This window comes from Marmota marmota, unplaced genomic scaffold (assembly GCF_001458135.2).
Source record: "Marmota marmota marmota unplaced genomic scaffold, marMar, whole genome shotgun sequence".
Classification (NCBI taxonomy): domain Eukaryota; kingdom Metazoa; phylum Chordata; class Mammalia; order Rodentia; family Sciuridae; genus Marmota; species Marmota marmota.
In genome coordinates this window covers 789,846-808,515 of record NW_025999891.1, presented here as the reverse complement: position 1 = coordinate 808,515, position 18,670 = coordinate 789,846, and the positions used below count along the sequence as shown (strand labels likewise).

Sequence of the window (18,670 nt, the reverse complement as noted above, 5' to 3'; positions counted from 1 at the left end):
ATATATATATTTATAAATATAAATATATAATATATTTAATATATGTTAATTTATCTATCTATCTATTTATTTATTTTGTTACTGGGCATTTAACTCAGAGGTACCTACCACTCAGCCACTCAGCCATATCCCCAGCTCTTTTTATTTATTTTTTTTATTTTGAGACAGGGTTTCACTAAATTGTTGATGCTGGCTTTGAACTTGCAATTCTCCTGCCTCAGCCTCCTAAGTGGCTGGAATTACAGGCATATGCCACTGCACCCATCCCACCATATTTTAAAATAGAAGCAAGCCACTAAGGTGAACCAAAAGTATCTTTCTTTTTTTTCTTTTTCTTTTTAGTACTGGCTTTCTTTTTGAAGCCGGGCTGCTTTACCACTGAGCCACATCCCCAGCCCTTTTTTAATATATTATTAGAGACAGGGTCTCAATGAGTTGATTAAGGCCTCACCAAGTTGCTGAGGCTGGCTTTGAATTCCACAATCCTCTTACTTCAGCCTCCCAAGCTGCTGGGGTTGCAGGCATGCACCACTGCATCCGGCTCCCTACTCCTTTTTATTTCTTATTTTAAGATAGAGTCTCGCTAAATTGCTGAAGTGACTTCCAACATGTGATCCTCTTGCCTCAGCCTGCCTTGCTGGGATTACAGGCATACACCACCATGCCTAGTTGACTTCTTAATTTTCTATATTTTTAATTGTTAAATTATAGTGTACTAAATAAATACTAGAATTATTTTTTAAATTTTCCTATTGACAACTGATAAAGAGTTTTTAATATTTTCATCAACTCAACACAGTAGCACATGCCTGTAATCCCATATTTTGGGGACTGAGGCAGGAGGACCTCAAATGCAAGGCCAACCTTGGCAACTTAGTGAGATCCTGCCTTCAAATAAAAAATAAAAAGGATTGGGGATGTAGCTCAGAGGTAAAATGCCTCTGGGTTCAATCCCCAGTACCAAAAAATAAAAGTAAACTTAATTAGTGTTAATCAAAATACTGAAAGGTCACAGATTAACCATACATTGCATGGTTTCGGCTTGCACAGTCATTTCTATGGTGGTGCATAGCCATGCAAAGCAAAGACAGATGATTAAATAGTTTCTACAAGGCTGTTGATCTCACATCTGATGCTGGGGCTTGATGTCCACAGGACAGGCAGTTGTAAAGTAGAAGAAAACAAGAATAACCTGAAATTTACAAGCAGAAACTGAGCCCATGAAAACAAACCAAAACCCATGTTACTTGTGTGTGTGTGTGTGTGTGTGTAGGTGGGTGCATGTGCAAAGGATTGAACCTAGAGGTGCTAAACCACTGAGCCACATCCACAATCCTTTTTATTTTTTATTTTGAGACAGGGTCTTGCTAATTGCTGAGGGTCTCATTAAAAGCTGGCTGCCCTCAAATCTGAAATCCTCCTGGCTCAGCCTCCTGAGTTGCTGGAATTACAGGCAGGGGCCACCATGCCTGGCAGTCCTTATTGCTTCTAATGTTGGTGGTGTGTATATCCTGGAGAAGCCAGTGCTCTCTGCACAGAGCTAAACACCCACATGGGGCCTGGGATTCAGAGAAACTGAAAGAAGACTTACTGAAAGGTGAAGCAGTTAACAGAAATGGCCACTGCCCCAAGCCAACGAAGTGAGACAGCAGTAACCAACATGTCAGCTACAAAACTGCTTCACCTCCACCGTGCAAATATTCCACAAGAATCTCTTTTGATGCCCATGCTACCTGAAAATGCACATAAAAGGGAATTCTGGGCAGTATAATTTGTCCTGTCCAAGTTGGTACATTACAAAGCCACTATACTTACTCTATAGTTAAATGGTTTACAGGTAGGCCCTTGAGGAAGATTTCCCAAGTTTGAATTGCAGCTCCTTTATTTCAAACTATGTCCAAGGGTAAGCTTCTTAGTATTTTCTGTTCTTCCATTGACTTGTCTATAAAGTAAAGATATAATAGTAGTGCTTACCTTATAAAGTTTGTTTTGGGTATAAATGAGATGATGTATATAAGATATAAATATATTACTGGTAGATTATCAGTAAAACTTAGCCCATTGGAAGAGTTAACTTTTTTTAAAAAAATTATTTTTTAGAAGTAGTTGGACACAATACCTTTATTTTGTTTATTTATTCTTATGTGGTGCTGAGGATCGAACCCAGGTCCTCGCACGTGATAGACGAGCGCTCTACCGCTCAGCCACAAACCCATCCCCTGGAAGAGTTAACTTTTAAACATCAACTTTTTTTTTTTTTACTTTTTTTATATCTTTTATACCTTTATTTTATTTATTTTTATGTGGTGCTGAGGATCAAACCCAGTACCTCACATATGCTAGGTGCGTGTTCTTACCTCTAAGCCACAACTCCAGCCCCAAACATCAGCTTTTATTAGTTGTAGGATGTTGGGAAAGTCATTTAATCTTTGTGGTCTCCAGTAGAGTAGAGAAAGGGCACAGGAGGAAGGAGAAAGGGAGGAAAAGACAAAAATTCAGCAAATTTTATTCCATGTATGAATTATTATGTCAAAATGAACACCAGTATTATGTATAACTATAATACACTCATAAAAACATTTTTTAAATCTTTCTGGTGCTTATTTTGTTTTGTTTTTAATCTGTAAGTTAGGGGTAATTTCTTTTGTGTATTTCACAGATGTATATTGAGGATTTAATGAAATAAATAAGAAGAAATATAAATGGTTATAATATATCAATAACATAATATCTTATATCACCATCTAATCACAGTGGCAACGGTAATGATCAGTGTCTTTCTTAGTTCTTACCAGCCTCCATATTTATACCACTCCAGTGACTAATCTAAAGCCAGTTCTTCAGTGATTATTAATTAGAAAAGTTTCTCCAAATGTACCATATTAATATATGATATTAATAGGACAAACTTTGTGTAGAGTACATGGTGCTATCTATACTATGTTTGCAAGTCTATTTGTAAGTCTAAAACTGTCCTTTTTTGTTTTTTTAAATCTGTGGTGCTGAGGATCAAACCCAGTATCTCACACATACTAGGTGAGCACTCTACCTCTGAGCCACAACTCCAGCTCTCCATTTTTTATTTTTATTTTTTTAAATTATTTAAACACCTCCATCTGCTGGGCACAGTGGTGCACGCCTATAATCCCAGCAGCTCAGGAGGCTGAGTCAGGAGGATTGTTAGTTCAAAACCAGCCTCAGCAACTTAGTGAAGCCCTAAGCAATTCAAAGAGATTGTCTGTAAATAAAATATAAAAAAGGGGCTGAGGATGTGGCTCAGTGGTTAAGTGCCAGTGGGTTCAATCCCTGATACAAACAAAACAAAACAAAACAAAACAAAACAAAAACCACCTTGATCTTTTTATAAAAAAAAAATTTTTAAGTTGATGGAGACAATATCATTATTTATTTATATTTATATGGTGCTGAGGATCGAACCCAGTATCTCACACGTGAGAAGCAAGTGCCCTACCACTGAGCCACAACCCCAGCCCCAAAAGCCCTTGATCTTAAAAAATAAAAGAATGTAGGGCTGGGGTTGTGGCTTAGCAGTAGAGGCCTCACACGTGTAAGACCCTGGGTTCGATCCTCAGTACCACATAAAAATGAATAAGCAAAATAAAGATACTATGTCCGTGTATAACCAAAAAATTATTTTTAAAAAATAATAAAAGAATGTATCATTAGACTTTAGTGAATCCCTAGAGAGCTTGCTAGAATACTCATTGCCAGATGTACACCCAGAATTGCTGATTCAGTAGATCTGGAGTGGGGCCTAAGAATTTGCATTTCCAAGAAGAAATGTTGAGACTTGCTGATCCAAGGATCACACTTTGTGAAACAATGACTTAAAACTCAGACTACTTGGGCTTCCTGTCTTTCCCATGAACAAAGCCTCCCATTCAACAGATCTATCATTTCTTGGCTAATTCTGTCCATGACATCACCTGACATTTATTTACTTGCTAGGCAAGAAGAAGGAGCAACTGAAGACTAACTTAAAGTAACTCAGCAGGACAGAGATAAACGAGGCCTGGAAATATTCTTTTTTTGTTCAAAACTTTGGGCCATGCATCAAACCAGGCTCAAAATAATACACACATACATTAAATATGCACATGTTAAATACATAATATATATGTATATGCATAAATTTAGTTTTAAAGAAATACTTGCTCATAGAGGAAAATTAGATAAAAATAGGGGGAAAAAATAGAAGAAAAATATCTACAGCCTTCCAAAGACAATTTCTTAACATTGTGACCTATTCATTATTGGAATACTATTTCAACTCCAATGTATGTTTTGAGGCTTTTCTTCTAAACATTGTTGCAGTAAAAAAGGACACATTTATTTATTTTGCAGTACTAGAGATTGAATCCAGGGGCATTCTGCCACAGAACTACATCCTGCCCAGGGTGGTCTTGAACATGCAATTCTCCTGCCTCAGCCTCCTAGTTCAGATTATAGGCATGCACCACCACTCCTGGCATACATTTTTAGATCCTGCTTTTTTACTTAACATTACATCATAAACATTTTATGCTGTTGTGTATTATTTGCAAACATTAAATTCTTTCATAGTACTACAACTATTCCTTTTTTGTTGGATTGTACAGATTTTTCAAAATTTTACTATCATCAAAGGAGATTCAGATTTCACAGTTGCATGAAGTCCAGATATGGAAAAATTTAACTTTCTTTTCTGTACTGAACTAAATGTTTCTCTTAAACACAGATCTCTAGAAGCAAAACAACAGCAAAATAAAATAAAACACAAGCCATTTTTGGTGAATTCTAGTCATAATTTGAGTCTGATTTTCCCAGCTCTTTACCTCTCTACTACTAAGTGAGTCATATAAACATCATCAAGAAGTAAGGGGGGCGGCTGGGGTTGTGGCCTAGCGGTAGAGCACTTGCCTAGCGCGTGCAAGGCCCTGAGTTCGATCCTCAGCACCACATATAAATAAATAAATAAAGATATGTGTTCAACTATAACTAAAAAACATAAATATTAAAAAAAAGAAGAAGTAGGGGGGAAGGGAACAACCTCTTGGTATTTGTTTGTTTTGTCCCATGATGCCCTCCTGTTTGAAATGTAACAGATGAGCCATCCTGTATGGCTTAGCTAGGGTACAACAGAGTAGAAATTTAGCAGTCAGGTGATGGGTGTAGACGAAGTAGGAAGGACCTCCCCTCCTTGCAGACAATCTGCTGTGTAGTCCCACATCCTCATCTGTTCATGTAGCAACCTCCTTTCTCTGCCACTATACCCCTCACCCTCTAGTGGAATAGGTATATAAATTGGACAATCTGTTTCTGATCTCAAACCCAGACATGCCAAAGTACCATTTCTACTCCATCCACACTATGATGGTGGAAGATATATTTATGAGTCTTGCTGCCTGCATAGATCTTGCCCAGGAATCAAGGTCTTTTCAGTCCCTAAAGGGGGCTTATTAAACTTCAGATGATGGGTGTGGAGGAAGTAGGAAGGCCAAGTATTGACTGGGCCTGTTCTTTTGCTTCCTCTTTAAACTCTACACCTGTCTTCCCTCGTAGGGTCTACCATGGTCCATTCTGCGCTATTAAAACAAAGATACCTCATGGTAAGTAATTTGTAAACAATAGAAATTTATTTCTTACCATCCTGGAGGCTGAGATATCCAACATCCAGGGCCCTATCTGGTGAAGGCTTTCTTTTTGCATCATCCCTAGGTGGAAGGCAGAAAGGCGAGAGAGAACAAACTCATTATTTTAACAAAGAACTCATTCCTGTGATAATAAACCCACTTCCACAATAACAGCAGGGCCCTCATGACCTAATCAAATCTTAAAGATTTCCCAACACTGATATGTTCAAGATCAAGTATCCATCAAGAAACTTGGAGGACTCATAATCATACGAAAATCTTATCAGGATTAGAGGTAGGGAAAATCATTTTTGCCGATAATGTCTCTTCCTGAACCTTTCAGTCTTACGCTTGAATACATAGTTTGAGAGTTTAAAAGCTGAAATGCTACTGACTTTGTTCTCTGCTTCTAGTGACCAGAAGGAAGATGGTCTTGGATTAAAAAGGATTTTGAGGGGCTGGGGATATGGCTCAAGTAGTAGCGTGTTCACCTGGCATGGGTTTGATCCTCAGCACCACATAAAAATAAAATAAAGATATTGTGTCCACCTAAAGCTAAAAAATGAATATTTTAAAAAAAGGATTTTGAGAAAGTGAAAGAATATTTCATTATCATATCAACTGATTATCCTGCCTCATCATAAATAATGCTGCAAAAGCATTTGGAAACGAAATGTCATCAGTGACCTTTGACAGACAGGGTGGGACAGACAGCTGTGTAGGAGCCAAGGCCTGACTTCAGAGGAGGGTGAGGCAAGATTCTGGAGACTGAAGGCAGGAAGTGCTACATGCAGGTGGTTCTCCTTCAAGAGAGGAAGGCTGCAGACTGAGGGTGTTGGAGCAATGTGGCACTGTCCAAGGACCTGCAAGTAATCTCCTGCCCCTCCCTTCTTAGTGAACAAAGATGGGAAGAAGGCTCTGGCACAATTAAGGGTGCCCTTTCCAAACCTCAGGAACAGAGGAATCATTACCCAAAGTAATTGGTTTTCTCAGGAAAAAAAAAAAAAACTGTAATCTACCTATTAGTCTATCAGCCTAAACCCTTGATGTGTGTGTAATTTAAATAAATTTTTCTTTTTTTTAATATTTAAAAAAAATTTTTTAGTTGTAATTGTCAATACATTTATTTATTTATTTATTTATTTTAATGTGGTGCTGAGGATTGAACCCAGGGCCTCGCACGTGCTAGGCGAGCACTCTACCGCTGAGCCACAAACCCCAGCCCCTTGAATATTTTTCTAAAAATTTTTTCACAAATGGAATTACTGAGTCAAAGGATAAAACATATACAGTTTTGATGTTATAGAAGAAAAATACAAGGGCTGGGGGTATAGCTCAGTGGTAAAGTGCTTCCCTAGCATGCATGCAGCCTTGGGTTCAATCCCCAGCAGAAAACAAAACAGAGAAAAGAGGTACAGATATGATTTTTTTTGGGGGGGTGGGCGGCATTGAGGATTGAACCCATGGATGCTTTACCACTGAGCCACATCCCCAGCCCTTTTTAATTTTTTATTTTGAGACAGGTTCTCGCTAAATTGTTGAAACTAACCTCAAACTTGGTGATCCTCCTGCCTCAGTCTCCCAAAGTTCTGGGATTATACACATGCATCACCATGCCTGGCTCAGCCATGGTCTTAATACAAAACATACCAAAGCTGTTAATTCAAAGGTGATCAGGCATCAGACTCTGGTGGCGGAGAAAAAATTAATGTGATATTTCTGCAGGAAAGGTGTCAATATGTTCATATTTATTTAAAAAAAATCCTTCAAAACCAGGCACAGTGGCACATGCCTGTAATCCCAGCAGCTCTGGAGGGTGAGGCAGGAGGATTGTGAGTTCAAAGCCAGCCTCAGCAACTTAGCAAGGCCCTAAACAACTCAATGAGACCTTGTGTCTAAATAAAATATAAAAAAGGGCTAGGGATGTGGCTCAGTGGTTGAGTGCCCTTGAGTTCAATCCCTGGTACCAAAAACAAAGCAAAACAGCAACAAAAAAACCTTTGACCTTCCACCTCAACTTTTGAGAATTTATCTGAAAGAATAATCAGGGAGGTATACAAAGATGTACATGCCAGTAGATTCAAAGAAGCATGCTTATAATAGTTGAAATAGGCAAGATTAAAATATCTAGCAATAAAGGAATATTTGGTACATCCATATAATCAGATATCATGTAGTTATTGAAAATGATGATAACCTGGAATTTTACTTATTAGTCTCTTTCTCCATCCCACATTATTTCCAATCACATTGTATAGTGGATTAATAGAACTAAGATACTCTAATAATACATATGTGCAACATGATGTTTTGATATCTTTTACATTTTAATCTGTTATTCACATCAAGATCTACCTGCATGAAAATAGAACTGTTGGACTCCTTGCTTCTTTTCACTTCACGCAGCTTGAACCCTTCTCTTCCTCCATGGGTAACTCCAGCACTCCCCACTCTTATTTCTCCTCCCCTCTTGCCTTTGTTTCTTCCCACAATCCATATTCTCTCCCCACCAGGCTTCCTCAGTCAACATTCTTTACAAAAATGGGCCTTGGCCAGGCAAGTTCAGGGCCCCATGGCTCATGCCTGTAATCCCAGCAATGTGGGAGGCTGAAGCAGGAAGATCCCAAGTTTAAGGCCAGCCTTGGCACTTTAAGGAGACCCTTTCTCAAAATAAAAAATGAAAAGAGCTGGGGATATAGCTCAGTGATGGAAAACCCCTGAATTCAATCTCCAGCACCACACACACACTAAAAAAAGGGTGTGTGTGCAGTGGGCCTTGCTGCTTGCTCCTAGTGCCACCTCTCTGCCTGGAAAATCTCCTGGAAGGTCCTTTGATGGACTTTACTACAGCCAAACTTGGAGACAGGTCCCCTGGGGCATAAGGCCTGACATGCATGAGGGTGCCAGCCAAAGTGGCACTTCTGGGACACTTAACAAAGTCCACTGCCATGTAATCACCTGGACTGGGCCAATAATGGGTTCTGATAAGCTTCTGGGAGAGTCTGGTTTTCAAACCCTGGACTCCAGCCTTAGAAAGACTCAGCAGAACTCAAAGTCCTGCTCATTTAAGTGGCTTTAGGCTTCAGATGTACCAGCTCCCATCCTGAGTCTGAACATGAGAGTTTTGGGAATAAGATGGTGACAAGTGGCAGGGAAGACTCCCATGAATACAAGAATCTCTCAGATCTAGCCTCTTTAGCCACTGAGAGTATGCACTTTCCCTTCTTATTTGCTTCCCTCCAAAAAACACTAGGGCTGGCACCCTCTTGTTGATTTTGAATCATGAACTTATGTAGTATCTCAGAGTTGGAAAGGCCATTAGAAAACACTTGTTCCAACTCCCCATACTTTAGAGCACAAAGGGGCTAAATAACTTGCCTGGTAATATTAATTTTATGACACAGCAAGTGTCAAAGCCCCAGTTTCCTGACTTCTAGTTCACAACTTTTGCTTTAATATAATTCTATTTGTCTTCTTCACATATAGAGTATTACTAAAGTAAACTATTCTATGATTTGGGCCATCATACCTTCAAATTAACATTGACCTAATATTATAATTTTAATCATCAAAAGTAAAAAAATAAATTTCACAAATGAGAACCTGAGGTTCAGAGAGAATTACCCATTTAGTCGTGCTGGTTCAAAGTCAGAACTCTGGTCTTAACTCCAAGCTGTTTCCACTGTAGCCTGTCCAGGCCCTCAACAGAACAGGACTGAACAAGTAGAAAGAATGTTGTATCTCCAGGTCTACATAGTCACTAGGGAAGTTTGTAAGCAGGTACCTATTCTCTGCCACTCTTTTCAATAATAATTATTATTATTTTGTACTGGAGACTGAATCCAGGGGAGCTTAACTGCTGAGCCATATCCCCAGTCCTTTTCATCTTGTTTTTTGATAGTATTGGAATTGAACCTGGGACCTCATGCATGCTAGGCAAACACTTTACCACTGTGTTACATCTCCACTTCTCTTCTTTCTTTTAGTTGAGGGTTCATGTGTTCAACACCTGGTGTTGAACACATGAACACATGAACACCTGGAGAGGTGAGTGATCCAACTTCTTTTTTTTGGGGGGGGGGCGGTGCTGGGGATTAGAACCCAAGGCGTTGTGCTTGCAAGGCAAGCACTCTACCAACTGAGCCATATCCCCAGCCCACGTGTGATCCAGCTTCTGAGGACCCTAGTCTAAGCAGAGTGAAAGTGAATGAAAGAGCTACATGTGAGTGTGTGCATGTGTGTGTGTGTGTGTGTGTGTGTGAGGTGTTGGGGGGAAGGTTGAGATGGGTCTGAGGATGTTATGGAGACTTTATTTTCCAAACAAAATATTGAGACTGTGTTCTAATGCTTTATTTAATCAAAGTGCAAAATATTTGAAATAAGTATTGTTTTCTTTGTGGATAGTTTGGAATTCTGAAAGACACCAGTGAATGATTTGCTCATCTGGATCATTGCAGTCAGACAATTGCCAAATTTCAGAAAATGACAATGAATCATAGTATTCTGTCCCTGGTTTCTAGATTAGTAAATATCTCAACAGTCTAGGATAAGGCAATCCCTTTTCTTCCTGTCTGTCTTCAGAGATATACCACAACCCTTCACATGTTCTCTAAGGAATTACATACTGAACAAGAAGGGAAGATGATACACTCAGGGCTGGGACATTGCCGCAGTCTGGCTGGGCACAAAATCACAAGCCACTCAAGCAGGAACAAACTTTATTTTTGAAACTGCCGCCAATGCCCCGTACATTCCCGGGAAGATTGCCGACCGACCCACGCGCGTTCTCCCGGCCCCCAACAGGAAGTCCCTCCTCCGGAATTCCCTCCTACCGCACTTCCCCAACCAATGGGAACTCTCTGGTAGCAGGCTGAGGTGGACAGCAGGAGTCCAATATCCATATGAATGCAGATCTTAACATAATCATATCATCTCAATGGCTTGCTGGCGTCACCTTTCAACCAAAAATGCCATGCATCATATTACTTGGCTGTGGCTCTTAGCAGGACATATGCCCTGCTTTGGAATTGGGGCCTGAGGCCTGGGGTCAGTTTCACCCATCTACATGACTATAAGCAGGAGATTGTCCCTAAAGGAAAATCAGGGGACTATTATTAGAAGACAAGACATAGATAGCAGAGAGGGCAAAAATAGCTCTGCCCATAATGGAGACAAGGATGATTTCCTAGAGGTGACAGACTAGAATAATCTCTGTGTTGAATACGGCATGTGAACCCTCAGTATCTATTCCAGTGGGTCTTCTACACAATCTGGAAAGACAAAACTGCGCTTCAAGGTTGCACACAGCTCAGAATCTGGGTGCAAATTGGGTAGTAGGTTGTGGAGAGGGTTTGTTTGTATGTTGTTTAAAAGTAGAAGTGAGGTGGACTACTTGCCATATTCTTGTGGCTCTTGACTGTCTGCTTCTGGCAAGCAAGGCCATGCAATGGCAATTTCAGGTCTCCAGGATTGAGAGGAAACTGCAAAAGTAGCAGAGGCAGATTTCCACTCTCCTATTCAGGTTGGAGCAGTGTCACCCGCTTCCTGATACATGAATTGTAGATAAAACAGTATGTCCTAGAACCTGATGTTCCTGAGGGTGACAGAGGTAATGGCTCATCTGAGAGTGTTCTGGGAGTCATGAAAGTAGACCTTGAGCCTGCTTATCCTGCCCTTTCAGGGGTTTTATAATCTTTGTATAATATAGATTAAGTGTGTCAGATAATCTTTGTTTTAAAATCCATTCTGTTTTTAAATACTGAAAGGGATTCTGTTTCCTCACCTGATCCCTAACTGATACTCCTGTGTGGCCTGAAGAAGCGCCTGCGTATGGTTTGATTCTGATATGACTTCTAACAGGATGTCTCCCCTCCTTAAGAATCACTGATGTGCTTGGCATGATGGCACACACCTGTATACCCAGCAATTTGGGAGTCTGAGCAAGGAGGATTGCAAGTTCAAGACCAGCCCTCAGGGGCTGGGGATGTGGCTCAAGCGGTAGCACGATCGCCTGGCATGCATGCCACCTGGGTTCGATCCTCAGCACCACATACAAAGATGTTGTGTCTGCCGAAAACTAAAAAAATAAATATTAAAATTCTCTCTCTCTCTTAAAAAAAAACAAAAAAAACAGCTCTCAGTAACTTAGTAAGACCCTGTCTCAAAAAATAAAAAGGGGGATGTAGCTCAGTGACAAAGTGCCCCTGGGTTCAATCCCTAGTACTGAAGGAAAACAAACAACAACAAAAAAAAACTCCTAAGAGTTTTCAAGGTATTTATTTATTTATTTATAACCAGGGATTGAACCAAGAGGCACTTAACTACTGAGCTGCATCCCTAGCCCTTTTTCATTTTTTATTTAGAGACAGGATCTCTCATTAAGTGACTTCTGCCTCCTGCCTCAGCCTCCTAATTCACTGGGATTTGCTGACTCAAGTGCTCATTTTTATTTGAAATTCTTGGTCTTCACTCTCTAATTCCTATTCTACTTTCCCACATTTTTTGTCTCATGCTGGATTACCTCATTCCTTTCTTTCTCTGATACACTATACAGAAACCTCAAACTATAATGTGTATTAGACTTTACTGAAGATTTGAGGTACAGAAAGAAAACACTGACAGTTTGGATTATGTCTTAAAATTGAACATGAGAGATCACTGTCCTAAATAATCACTTGCCTTAAGACATTTCTTCATGTCCAGGTGCTTGCCATCTCAACAGGGCTGCCCAATAGCCAATTCTAGGCCTTTGTGCAAATTAGAAAAAGGCACATGCTTAGAGTAGAACATATGCAACAACCCCCTAAAAAAAATAAAAATAAAGGGCATGTGAGCCACTAGAGAGTCTGTGCTCCATCTTACCTGGACATCTTCTACTCTGTTACAGCCAACCACAGCAGTGCAGGAACATAAACCAGGAGGATTGCCAGGCCTTGCAAAAGGAACAACACCAAGAAAAGCCAGAAACCTAGGTTCTTAATTTGAAATAATCAACTTCATTTGTTAGTAACAAGCAAACCAAAGTATTTTACCAAGCATTTACCTTGTGCTGGGAATTTTCCTAAGCACTTTATAGATATTAATTATTTGATGTTTATAACAACTCATGAAGTAGTGACTATTGAAGTAGTGACTATCATTATCTCACACTCTACAGATAGGGAAACCGAGGCACAGAAATTAAGTCATTCAAAGTCATATAGATAATAAGCAGTAGAGCAGGATTTTAACTCAAGTGTCTGGCTCTAGACGCTATCATCTTAATCATCACATTTTACTGCTAGGAATTCAATTTCACCTATGCATTCTAAGTCTTTGATCTTTGTTAGAGACTGATAGAACTGTCTTGTTCTATTCTGCACTGTTCAATATGGTAGCCACTAGTCACATGTGCCTATTGAAATATGGCTGGTGATAATGAGAAACTGAACTGAATTTTTTTTTCCTGGAGATCAAACCTGGGGTTTTTCACATGTTAGGCAAATGCTCTACTACTGAGCTATAGCCTCCACTCCTCATTTTTCCTTTTTATGATGTTTTATGACTTATATGTCATATATTGATATGTAGAAAAAAGATCAGAAAGATATATCCCAAAATGTTAATGGTCTGGGGCTGGGGGTGTGGCTCAAGCGGTAGCGCGCTCCCCTGGCATGTGTGCGGCCCAGGTTCGATCCTCAGCACCACATACAAACAAAAGATGTTGTGTCCGCGGGAAACTAAAAAATAAATAAATATTAAAATTCTCAAAAAAAAATGTTAATGGTCATGTTTGGGTGGGTAGAAGTTTTTGTTGTTGTTGTGTTACTAGGGATCGAACCCAGGAATGCACTGACTATGCCCCTAGTCCTTCTTTAAATTTTGAGACAGGATCTCCCTAAGTTGCTGAGAGTCTCACTAAATTGCTGAGGCTTGCCTTGATCCTGTCTCAGCCTCCTGAGAAGTTGGGATCACCACACCTAGCTTGGGTAGAATTATATGTCACCTTTACTTTCTTTCTTATGCCTTTAAATTTTTTTCTACAATGGACAGATAGGCTTCTTGAAATTATATAAAATATTTACAAAACAATTCTCTTCAGGCTTCCCAGGAGGTCAGCAAAAGAAAATCTCCAGAAGGGAGCCTGATAGCAAGGCAGAGGGCAATCTGCCCAGCATGGTGAGGGCCTGCAGGAGTGAGAGAAAAAAAGAAAAGAAAATGGAACTAAGGGATTATCCAACAAGTTTGACTGTGTGGAAAATTGGATTAAAAGGGGTTTATAGAATCATTGGATGCTGTGGAAGGCATGTAGATTCAAACAAAGCTGAGTACATGACAAAAAGCAAAATTCACTCCAGAAAGAAACACAAAAAGAAGGGCTGGGGCTATTGCTCAGTGGCAGAGTGCTTGCCTCAAATGTGTGAGGCACTGGGTTCAATCCTCAGCACCACATAAAAATAAATAAATAAAATAAAGGCATGCTGTCCACCCACAACTACAAAAAATAAAAAATAAATAAAAATAAAAACGAAATGTATTTGATGCTGCTGTCATTTATGTCTACATAGTCATAATAATGAGAAAATATATAAATATTACTTTAGCCAATGGGTTTAAAGACATGGGGAAGGAAGAAAAAGAACAGATGTCAATTAAAATTTTCAAGTCCACAATAGGAAGCCTGTGGGCAATATTTGCAACTGAAATTTTAAGAAGTACCAGAAAATCTTGTTTTGGGGATGGGTGGATAATACCAGAAGAAAGAGCTAAAAAGGAGTCAAAAGTTGTTGAATCTGAAGAGCCAGAGGTGGGGAACGAGTTGGGGAATAGAGAGCTGCTTTCTCTTCTATTTGACTTTTTAATTTTTTTTAAAAACCTGTGATTTCATTAAAGATATTGCCCACGATGGCCCCATACTCCTGGACTCAAGTGATCCTTCTGCTTAGCCTTCAGAGTAGCTGGGACTATTAGAGTGTGTTCCATCATGCCAAGTTAAAATAAAAATTTTAGTGTCATTTTTAAAAAGTGTGCCTCAATGACAAGAGATGTGGTACTGCCTTGGCTTTCTCTTTCTGGATTCTGCTTCCTGATTGATCTATATCTTTGTCAAGCACAGTGACCAGGATAGGACACTTGGTCCACATAGGTTAATGACTCAGAGGGCAGGAAAGGACCCCATCCCAATCTTGCTGCCCCTCAGCTCTTACGATCCCATTTTCCTCAGAGAGCTAGCATCAGTGAATCCTTTCCCACAGGAAGATTTCAATGCTGAAACTGATGTAGCAGCAGGACAGTCCCCCTGGGAAGAAACCCCAAGACCAGAGAACAGTGCAGTGTAGAGAGGGAATGAGCACAGGGTGTGGTTCTACCAGTTAATTACCCTGGCCTTGGCCCTCTGTGTCCCACTGAAGCCCTGCACAGCCACAGGGGAGACAGAGGAATAGAAAGGGACAGACGGAGCCTGCTTTTCAGCAGACTTCCTTCTAAACCTTCCACGGAATAGGAAATTCACAGCATTCACCCCAGATGGTCCAGGTCCTTTTCCCCACCCAACCCATTCAAGGTAGAGGTCTTAAGACCCAGGACAAGGGGTCTGAGCCAGTCTACTCTCCCTGCCTCTCTGCTCTCTTGCCCCTTGGAAACCCAAGCCAAGAGTACCAACTGGGAAATACTGATGTGGGTTTTGGGGGGGGGGCGGGTAAAATAGACATAACATAAAACTTAAAATTTTAGCAATTTTTAAGCATATAGTTTGTTGGTATTAAATATATTCACATGGTTTTATGGCCACCACCATCATCCATCTCCAGAATTTTTTCATATTCCCCACCTGATTCTTTGTACCCGTTAAACACTATTCTCCCCATTTTTCCCTCCTCCCAGTAATCACCATGGCACTTTGTCTCTATGAATTTGACAATTCCAGGTACCTCATATAAATGGAATCATACAGTATTCGTCTTTTTGCGACTGGCTTATTTTACTCAGCATGTCTCCAAGGGTCATCATAATATAGCATATTCCAAAATTTCCTTCCTTTTTAAGGCTGAATAATACCCCATTGTATGTATATACCATATTTTGTTTATCCATTCCTTTTTTTAAAAAATATTTTTGTGTGGTATAGGAGATGGAGCCAAGGGGCGCCCTACCACTGAGCTACATCCCCAGCTTTTTAAATTTTGAGACAGAGTATTGCTAAATGGCTCAGGCTGGCCTCAAACTTATGATACTTCTATCTCAGTTTCCTGAGTATCTGGGATTATAGGCGTGAGCTAATTTGCCCAGCTTCCATTCATTCTTTGATGGACATTTGGGTTACTTCCCCATTTGACTCTTGCAAATAATGGATATAGGTATACAAATACCTGGTCAAGTCCCCACTTTGAGTCTTTCAAGTATAGACCCTGAGGTGGAATTGCTGAATCTTATGGTAAATGTGTTTAATCTGAGGAGGATTCTTATACTGTTTCCCACAGCAGCTGCAGCTTTTTCTTTTCTTCTTAATATTTTTTAGTTGTTTTTTGGAACTTTTATTTATTTGTATGTGGTGCTGAGAATCGAACCCAGTGCCTCACGCATGCTAGGCGAGTGCTCTACCACAGAGCCCCAGCCCCAGCCCCAGCCCCAGCCCCAGCCCCAGCCCCAGCCCCAGCTTTTTCTGTTCCTTCCTTCATGAGTCTTTCAATTTCTCCATACCTTCTCCAATGCTTTTTTCCCCCTTTTGTTTGTTTTTAAAGTATTAACCATCCTAATTGATGTAAGCACTGATTTTTGCCCCCAATCCTAGTGTTTCTCAGTGAGGCAGAGGTTTTGTCATAATGGAGGACTCTGAATTGAATTAGGCTGAGCTACCCTGAGGCATCAAGGCTGCACCGGGAGCTGCTGAGCTAGTGTGGGTCTATTAGGCAAGACCAGGGGAAATGAATTTACCACCTTGCTGCCTATCCTGAAACAGACTTGAGTAATGGCCAAGGGCTTGGATTTCAGAGCCAGAGCCCTGAGCAAGGCATTAGCTCAAGCTCTGAATCACAGCTTCTCCTCTGAAATAAATGGGATAACACTGCAACTGCTCTTCTCGGGCTGTTCTGAGGATTGGGTGACAATGTTCTGTATGCAGTAGGCACTCCATACATGACATTTTAAAATTTTTTTTTCAGAAATAGGATTGAACCCAGGGCCTTCCATATGCTAGATCAGCACTATAAAGCCAAAGAATTCTGAACATGAGGGAGAAAGAAACTTTAATTTCGTGTAAGCCCTTGTGGTTTTTTTTTTATTTTTTTATTTTTTTTTAGGGTGGGGCGGGGAGGGGGCATATCTGTGATTTGCAGCTATAATAAGAGGGTATATGGCTCTATATGCATATACAACATAGAATCTGACACTGACTTGGTGGGGGAGGCTCTTAGAAGGAAATAACACTTGAATTGAATTAGTGAGAAAGAGAGTGGGTAGAAAACATTTTCAAATGTCTATGTGGGGTTGGGAGAGGGGAGGATGCTTTTCAAAGGCTCTGAGGTAGAAAGGAACTTGGCATGCTCAAAAGAAGATAAAGAAGGCCACGGTGATGGTGGCTGGCACAGAAAAAGGAGGAAAGTAGAATAAAGTAAAATTGGAGAGGTGACCATATAAGGCCTCATAAGCCCGTTAATGCTTTTGGTCTTTATCCCAACAGTACTTCAATGGGGAGCCGTTGAAGGGGTTTCCGTGAGAGTGTTACAGAATTAGATTTGCTTTCTCTTTGACTGAAGCACCCCCAGCCCCAAACTATGTTTTTTATTAGGCTAAAATCTGTATTATATACATTTGACACTTTATTTCTAAGTGTACAGATCAATTGCTTTCAGTGCATTTACATTGTTATACAACCATTGCACTGTTTCCATTTTTGTGTGAGTGTGTTCAATGAAGTTTGGCATTTACTAATCATTTACAACTGTGTTTTGGATTGCAATGCATCATTGCAGCAGTCAGTGTGTGTGTATTCCTAGAAAGTAGGCTGTAAGGAGCTGCTGACCCAGTCAGAGACAGCTGGGACCAGCCTAAGGAATGTCACACCCAGGCCAGCAGGTCTGGAGATCTGTCAGCTGTTACCAGATAGGCCATTTGGTGTGCTGACTTAAGAGGAAGAATTACCCCTCCAACTGCAACCACTGTTGAGACTGGAAATTAACTGATGTGTGACTATTCCTGGGATCTTAGGAAAATACTGTGACTTCATTCATCTTCCAGGGAATGCCAGAGAAGATGAACTGGTTTTGTCTGTGTTTCTCAACTTGGGGCAAACAGTTCCCTGAATACATGCAGTGATGTGTTCAGGACAAGTCCTACCCCAGGATAAACATGGCATCTTCCTGAGTATTTATTTGATTCCATGGGTAATAACTTACCTTATTTTATTTTACAATAAATGAGTGTGTTTTATGGGACAGAAAACAACATATGATGAAATTTAAGGATAAATCTGAGGCTTTGAAGAGATTAAACTTGCTGCTACAGGTCTTACTCTCAGACTTCCTGAAAGATTTATCCCTTTCTCCTGCAGATAGTGGTATTTTGGTACAATATAGTGATTATAGACTCCCAAGGTTAATAGCTCTTGTTTGATGTTTCTTTGTTGTACCCTCCTGGGCAAATTATGTAACCTAGCTGGTCTCAGTTTCCTAATCTGTAGAGAAAATGATTGTAGCTAACTCACAGAGTTGTTAAAAGGTATAGTTGTATAATAAAATACTTGTAAGATGCTTATCACATATCAAGTATTTCATGGAGTTAGCTGTAGTAATGCTGGTAACAGCAGCATCAGATGGAAATGCTTCAGATCTTTAGCTCATTTTTTTTCAAAGTTTTTAAACTTAACAAAAGTGACATCTACTGATTGTAAAATATTCAAATATAGAAATAAACATAGGAAACCACAAATGATTATCTTTCTCCTAAATTCCATTGATCAGATCAGAGGTAACACAGATAGCTGTTAGGTATGTATCTTTCCTTATAAACTTTTTTTTTGGCACTAGGGACTGAATCCAGGGATGCTTAACAACTGAGACTAT

At 40.0% G+C, this 18,670-nt stretch overlaps 1 long non-coding RNA gene across 1 annotated transcript in view; it reads right to left on the bottom strand.

Moving 5' to 3' along the window:
- Positions 1–1,300: 1,300 nt before the first annotated feature.
- The window catches only part of LOC125613263, a 52,239-nt gene continuing 34,869 nt past the window's right edge, over positions 1,301–18,670 (bottom strand). The window contains exons 4-7 of the long non-coding RNA XR_007343769.1: positions 12,495–12,564; positions 5,647–5,714; positions 2,358–2,436; positions 1,301–1,942 (exon numbers count right to left, since the gene is read on the bottom strand). This is a non-coding gene — a long non-coding RNA (uncharacterized LOC125613263). The remainder of the gene's footprint in view (positions 1,943–2,357; positions 2,437–5,646; positions 5,715–12,494; positions 12,565–18,670) is intronic.